At 37.6% G+C, this 8,159-nt stretch overlaps 1 pseudogene; it reads left to right on the top strand.

Moving 5' to 3' along the window:
• Positions 1 to 3,990: 3,990 nt before the first annotated feature.
• LOC122647249 lies at positions 3,991 to 5,851 on the top strand (annotated as a pseudogene).
• Positions 5,852 to 8,159: the final 2,308 nt, after the last annotated feature.

Genomic DNA, 8,159 nt, shown 5'->3' with positions numbered 1-8,159 from the left:
TAAACAGATTTCTCTCAAAACAGTAGCACAAAATAGGGCAAACAATAGCAAAAAAAGGCTAGAAACACTTGTAGATCTTCAAAAAATACTCAAACAGCAGTGGAGTAAGGATGAGTAATGCTCCTTACCAAAAAACGATGCAAATGAACCATAAACAATGGCCAAACAAGGCTCTATTGAAGAGCAGGTGCCAATCTAGACTCTAGCTAGCGAAAATTCTGGGCAGAACAGCCAAACCGAGATCTCTTGTGGATGAATGGATGCTTGCAGAAGGCTTAAGAGGAGCCAAGGAGATCAAAGAGGACCCCCAAACGAAACTAAAGAACTAAGAAGCACTCCATTTGGTTTCCAAACAAGAGAGAAACAAGTTGGAGAAGATAACCTAACCAGACCTTCGAACAGTAGCAGCAACCAAGTGAAAGAAAACCTTCTTCACTCCCCAAACTTTCTTCAAACACTTGCAAACAACAGGATCAATGCTCTGATACCATGTTATTTTTTAGAGTGCAAGAAGGAGAAGAGAAGAAAACTGAAGAGAGCAGCCACGGTTTTGGTTTGGTGTGTTATGTCTCAAAATAATAGACTAACATGCTTATATTGAAAAGAATATATAATTACACTCAGGCCCATGGCCTTATACAAATGACACATAAAGTACATAAAATAGGGGTTATGTACATATATACCCTTGATACAACTATTCTTAACAGATTGACCAAATGACAAAAGGAGTAAGATAGATACAATACCCCCTTATATATATTGGCATCATATATGCTTAGAGATGAATTTTAATGGGTTTCAATCCATAGATAAGGAGACCCACATCATTAAATTAGGAAGAGAAGAAAGAGCTTATGAGGGGGCGTGTACATGGTCACAAGCCCACCTTTTACAACAACAACTCAGGCTTATCCTAATTAAATGGGGTCGGCTACGTGGATCCTAGTAGAAACAAATATTAGTAATAAGAAGTAGAAGAAGGATATTTGTTTGGGTCGGCTACATGTTTCACCCACCTTTTTTCCCTACAATAAATTCCAGATTCATTCTCACTTAGTCTCTCATAACTTTCAATCATATATAAATCAACATACCCTATTCAGAGGTTCTAGATTTTCAAAGCTCTACTTTTTAACACTTAACATATGAGTAAAGGATCTTTGTTTGGGTTGAAATTTATACACAGTTGGGATATTTAGTTATATTTGTCTACAAATTTTGGGCTCCTCACAAACTAGTTGCCATCGTCCATGAAACCCAACTAACAAAGATCAAGTGACATTGTTTCAAAAATTGGAATTGGATTGGTCGAATTGATCAATTGAAATATGTATTGATTGTGATTGATCTTGATTTTGGATGTACTGATCCGGTTGATTCTAGGGTTTGAGGATCAAATCATTGAATTTCCGGATCTAAGGGGTCAATTCTTGGGTTTCTAGTATTGGATTCCGAATTTAAAATCATTGGTCCATCTCGCAAAAAATACAATAAAATTATACGTATTACGCAAATGCTTTTTGTTCCTAGGGTGTTTAGGATCCATCAGCTGAAAAGCTGATGCCTACCAATTTTAGGGCTTTTTGGACCCTCTATTTTTTTTTGGTAAAATTAAAGACCCATTCAATATTTCAAAGACACCGATTTCCAATATAAAATCCACGTGGTTATTAGGCTGATTAGCAGATGATTTTGAATTTTGATAGTTATGGCGGGACTTAGGAACAGATTTGCAAGGAAAATATTTTATTATAATATTATTATTGCATTTAGTGGGATCCATCAGTACCTGTCAATTAATAACTGACTCGGATATCATTGACACGATTGCACGCATGTCTCCACAGCTGGCGCGTATCTTTGACGCCACCTCCATAAATATCGCTCGTCGACCGTTATTTCGTTTCCTCGCTTTTCCAAATACTTTCCATTTTGTTTCATAGCTCAAGAATTGATTAGCTTCGTCGTGTACAAGTCTCAATATTACCTTGCAAGAGACTTTCTATTTTCGAAGTAGGCAGCTGCAGCTATATGTATTCGAGACCATAGAGTCTTTCCTCCAAAATTTATGAATGAGATTGAATTTGGCTTTGTGCTAATGGTTGTGTGATACAGTGAGGTGAGAGACGTTATAGGTGAGATACCTCGGAGAGAATGAGAGGCTCGATCCACCCTAACCCCTTCTACCTTTTCTATCTTCTTTTTCTTTCCATTCGATACCATGTGTTGTGGTTACTGTTCTGAGATCTTTTGTTGAACTGAGATTCTATCGTGAGTGTTGTGTTACTGCTGGAATTCTATGTTGAATGTTACAGAAGTGCTTGCGATTATAGTTGCTGGTTGGAGAAGACTGAACATACCTTACGGCTCACTGTCTTTCGCTCACTCACAGCTTCACTCACAGGTAACCACTCTGCGCCAGTATAAATTTTAAACTGCTAAAATCCTGACCGGAAAATATCCTTGGAGTCATGAGACGAACTCTGTTAAGAATCGCTCTCCTCTATACTCGCCGTAATTTGCTCTCCCCTCCGAATTGCAGAAGACCAAACCCTTTTTCTGCTTCCATCATCAATATCACTTCAACTCCTTCGAAGCTGAGGTGGTTCTTCTCATCCATCAACGAAAGCCCTCCTCCTGTTCCCGCGACCAGGTTAACCCAACCACAGAAGAAGAAAGCAGTTTCGATCAATTTTGAAAACATCAGAACCAACCGTAGAAGAAATTGATTAAGGAAAACAGGCCTGTCCTATGCATCTTCTTCTACCCCCAATCCCTCCCTTACTATAGCAGCCATCACAGTGGATTCTTCTATATTTAATTGCTTGCAATTTTATAATCTCTGTTCTTTTCTATGGCGCAGAGTTCAAGTTTTTGTTTCAGTCCCGAGGGAAATTACCTTGTCGCTACATATTGGGACAACCGGGCTTTTTGATTGCCGCCTCAATTGAGTTTCTTCCTTCTTCCTCTTTTCTCTTCCTTATTTTTCAGCCATTCTAATTTGTGCTATTTTGAAGTAAAGATCGTAATCTACTCTTTTCTTATTTCCTTCTTCCTCTTTGGCTTTGGATTTTGGGTTTGAAATCTTAGTCCTGTTCTTAGTCTGAGTTTTTCATAATTATTTTTAGAAGAGAAGGAGAGAGAGAAGGAAAAGGATCGGGACAGGGACAGGGAGTGAGATAGGTACAGGAATTTGGACCTGCTGATAATCCCATGTTCTCTCCTTTTTCTTGTAATTTGTACATGCACCACATGAGCAGAATGTTATGGGATTTTGGTGATGGCCTGCGATTGCGGTTAGAGATATGTGTTTTAAAGGGAATTGCGTACTTATGCTAAACTTCTAAAAAGTTGCTTGGTATTGCAACTTATTTAAATAAAAAAAAAGCTGAGATTATAGTACGGTGATTTTTGTAGATCAAAAGTAAACTCAATCAGTTATCTAGTTCAGTTGCCCTATAAGAAAACCTCTTTGACCTGACGTAGTCTGTTGGACCTATGGAAAAGCCATGTGTACTGCCTTAAAGAAAAAATGATCTGGAATGTCCGGAAATTAACCACTCTGCCCTTTTTTTTCCCTCTTGACTGTTGCAAAATTACATCTTCTGATCCTTACAATGGTGTGGGTTGGTGAAGCTGCAATGATTTACTGAACAGAAAATGGAATATCTAGGACTGAGATGTCTATGGAATTTCTATTCCTTTGTTGTTTTATCTTTTTTAGGGTTATTCTGCTTTGCTTTTGTTGGGTCTTTATAAAATTTCCTGTTATTTATCCCTGGGTGGGTTGTCATTTTTTTGGTTTTTGCTATAAAATGCATAATAATGTGGTAGTGGAGTTATTTTACTCCCACTTGTATTATACTTCATTTATTAGATACAGTGGTTGCTCTCTCTCTCTCTCTCTCTCTCTCTCACCCCACCCCCAAATGACTTCTATTCTTCACTGATTTTGTCTTGAACAGTTATCCTCATGCTTAGTAATTTTTGCAGGGAAAAGGAGATGGTTTGCATCTTGAAAGAAGTGGTCTTCATGACAACTGGGACGATGCAGAGGATTATTATAGTAAGTCCTTCATCAAACCTTTCGTTGTTTTCTTTTATCATATGCAAGCAAAACAACTATTATGTCTCTTTGGTATCATCTGGATTTTGGGTTGACCGATCATTTGCAGGAATTGTACTTTGTTATCTTCTCTTCATGGTATTCACATATTCTCTGTGCAGGCTATTGATTTGGAGAAATACTTGACAGTAGGTATGAAGTTACTGCAACCCATGGGAAAGGCGTTTCTTCGACAGTAGTTCGTGCAAAGGACCTCAAGGCTGGGAAGGGTGATCTTGAAGAGGTGGCTATAAGCAATAATGACACTATGTGAGTTGATGTTACTCTTTTTGCCCTCAGATTGCTTTAGTTCTAGCTAAATATTGATTTTAACTGGATAGTGCAAGTTACTGTTGACTGTATTACAATGCACAGGTACAAGGCAGGTTTAGAAGAGCTGATAATATTGAAGAAATTAGCTGGTGCAGATCCTGAGAATAGACGCCATTGTGTTCGATTGTTCTCAAGTTTCAAGTACCGAAATCATCTTTGTTTGGTTTTTGAATCTCTTCATATGAATCTTCGTGAAGTACTAAAGAAGTTTGGTCGTAATATTGGCCTTAATCTGGGAACTGTAAGAGAATATGCCAAACAGCTTTTTATTGCATTAAAGGATCTGCGGAACTGTGGAGTCCTGCATTGTGACATAAAGCCAGATAATATGCTGGTGAGTTTAAATTATTCTTCCATTACTGGGGTGGTTTCTTTTATGACTTTCTAACATATGTATGTTGTCCCGTACAGGTAAATGAGACAAAAAATGTGTTGAAGCTTTGTGATTTTGGTAATGCCATGTCTGCCGGAAAAAATGAGATCACACCGGATCTTGTGAGCCGCTTTTACCGGGGGGGGGGGGTTATGTGTTTGTTGAGATATTGTTTTTTTTTTTATTGGTTTCTGTCAGTAAAATATGTAAATTTTCTTTTCCTGCTGCAGTTCTTGGCTTGCCATATGATCATCCCATGGATATATGGTCTGTTGGTTGCTGTTTATATGAGCTTTATTTGGGGAAAATCCTTTTCCAGACCCATCAAACAATGACATGTTGCCTCTCCACATGGAGTTGAAGGGATCTTTTCCAAAGAAGATGCTCCGCAAGGTTGAAATTTGATATTTGTTTTCTTCAGATTCCCTGCAACCCTCACGAGGGGTGTTTAAACCCTTTATTTTTTGCAGTTTTGTTTCCATGGTCGTCAATATCTTTAGCTTATTATTTTAGGTTATTGAATGGAAATACTATGTTATGATTCTGATTTTTATTGCTTGTGCTGATTTCAACATCTCTTGCTTTTTCTACAGGGTGGATTTACCAATCAGGATTTTGACCAGGATTTGAATTTTCATGCTACTGAAGAAGATCCTGTTACAAAGAAGGTGAGAAGTTACTTGTCAATGAAATCTGTAGTGATTATGTTTCAGTGACTGTTTCTATTGTTTTTCCTACTACTGCAACCACCCTCTTCCCCCCCCCCCCCCAAAAAAAAAAAAAGAGAGAAAAAAGGGGAAGCATCATTACCCCTCATTTTAATTTAGCCTTGTAAACTGTGTCTGCATACTGTGAAGAGGCTGCTTCTCAATATTAAGCAAAAAGACATAGGTTCCTTAATTACAAGCTCCCCTGGTGAGGATCTGAAGATGTCGGCGAATTTCTAAGATCTTCTAGAAAAAGTATTTGTCTTAGATCCAGAGAAGAGAATGACAGTATCTCAGGCATTGAGGCATTCATTCATCACAGGCAAGTGACCAAAGATGCTGATTTTATGACCCCAGAAATGCTGTAGAGCTAGATACATGTACATTATGATCTCAATTTGATTTTAGCTCTCTAATCATTGGGCATATCTCTGTCTTTATCTCTCTGTGATTGCCTAAGAGGATCGACACAGTGTTATTGGTGTGGATGAAATGCGAAGAAGATGATGTTTGGTCTGAAGACCTTCCTACATGGCGGTTCTTTCAGTGGGATGGGTTCTGTTTCTATTGTAAGACAACTCGCCAAAGGCGTTTACATCTCTTGTAATCATTCTTAATGATGGGCTTTGAGAAGATTTATCACATTTATCCCCCCTTGAAATTTTTGTTTGAAGTTTGAAAACAGCGTGCTGCAACTTTTTGCAGGCTTTAGTGCATTAGAAAATTCACACCAATGCTAGTTACTAAATTAAACTCAATGAGGTTGTGAAAAGTGTTCCTATGGCTTTTGGAAAAGATAGACTCGACAGAATCTTTTCCTTTCAGATAGCTTCCATCTTACATTGGATTTCATCTTTCCAATATTTAGTGGATACTTGGATATTGCAATTTTTTTTGTTGTCTACATTTTTTTCATTTATCCAAATCACTTGGATCCTGGAGTCTAATTCTATTTTTCATTCAGGGTTTCATCCAGGGCTATGATGCAACCAATCAGCGCTTTACATGCTTAGAAGGCAACCAAAAGAAGGTACCCTTGTTTGTTATTTAGGCAGCTTATTGTGAAACCCTTGAAACTACTTTGCATGCTTTTAACTATAAAATTGGGCTCCTGAACTGTCTTCAGAGTTGGAGGAATTAACCAGAAGAATTTTACAACCTGAAGTTGAATGGTCCATTTCTTCCTTGCCAATCAGAGCTCTCATGCCTGTTTGCATGTACATGTTCCTGCATTGTGTGCGTGCGTGTATGTGTAGAAATAGATGTTCAATTTCTGTAATATGGAATATTTTAATTTTTATTGGTACACCCTCCTACAAGTAACAAAAAAAAAGAAAAAAAATAGATTCTTAAGGTGAATAATCATAGTTTATATTCTGGTAGTGGCTAAATTATGATTAGAAACCTTTGTTCTGTTTGCCCTCATTATTTTTTGTGAAACTGCCTGCATTACATCTGATCTATGGTTTGGTGGTTCTGGAGGCTTTTGCACTGGCGATGAGAGGTCGCAGTGTTGCAGTTCATGTTCAAATTTGTTAGTAGATGCATCCAATTTTAATTTTCTTTTCTTTAACATGATTCATGAGTTTTAACTTTTTCATGTTTTTCCTGATAGGAAACATAGGTTTAGTGTTGTCTCTTCATTCTGTAGTGTATAACAATGCTTTTTGGTTTTTCTAGGACATAGGTGCTAAGTTCAAGGAATTCCAGTAAGTTCTTCATCTCTAATCCTATTACTCCATTTTGTCATGGTTCTGGTTGTTTCAGGTATTTCGTTTCATGCATATTTATAAGGAGATCATGTAAATGTTGTTACTTGTATGGTTGATCATACTCAGGAAACCTTGGAGATTTGCACATTTAGTTGGATGCATTCCTCATCTTGCCTCTAGCCTGCATTGCTCTTTTCAATGACAGCTAGAGTGGTCAATCAGATGGCTGATGAGTTGACCAAGCAAGGCGTTTTACTTTTGAGATTCTGTTATGGGAATACCATTCCATTATGAGGTGTGGGCTTTTATAGGGGGCGGGGGTGTAGTTCTTTGTTGTTGTATATTATCTGTGCTCTTGCCACCTTGGAGGCCTGTTATACCATAGTATCTTTCTTTTTATAAATTTTATGTTAGTTAAAAAAAAAATATTGTTAGTGTTACCAATTAAAGTGTTCCATATGTTTCAGATATTCTTTTTTCCCTTCAAATCATATCCCTCATAGATATCTTCTGAACTTTTGACTCATGAGGAGGTTTGATTTATCTGTTGCTTGATATACTTTCAGAGCTTGTGTGGGTATCCCTTATTCATGTACACCATACTTTTGCAACATCAGGTTCTGATGGTGCTTTCAATTTTTGGGACAAGGACAGCAAACAGAGACTTGAGGTTTGGTTGCCTTCTTTCTGTTTTATTTTTATCTAACCCCAATGGTTGTTGGTGGTTTCATTGAATGGCAGTTATTTTTATATGATATTTCACTACTAATTACCAGCCTGTTTGTGGAGGATAAGCAAATTCTTAATGAGAAAATGATGTAGAGAAGATTCACCAAAATCTGTGGAATATGAGTTGGAACCTAAGAAAAATGCTCACTTTGGATAATTCTCCTGGTGCATGGTCTGAAACCCAGCCCTAAATTGAG

Source organism: Telopea speciosissima, unplaced genomic scaffold (genome assembly GCF_018873765.1).
Source record: "Telopea speciosissima isolate NSW1024214 ecotype Mountain lineage unplaced genomic scaffold, Tspe_v1 Tspe_v1.0015, whole genome shotgun sequence".
In the NCBI taxonomy this organism is placed as follows: domain Eukaryota; kingdom Viridiplantae; phylum Streptophyta; class Magnoliopsida; order Proteales; family Proteaceae; genus Telopea; species Telopea speciosissima.
The sequence above is the reverse complement of the archived record's forward strand: the minus strand, read 5'-3'. Positions and strand labels throughout refer to the sequence as shown.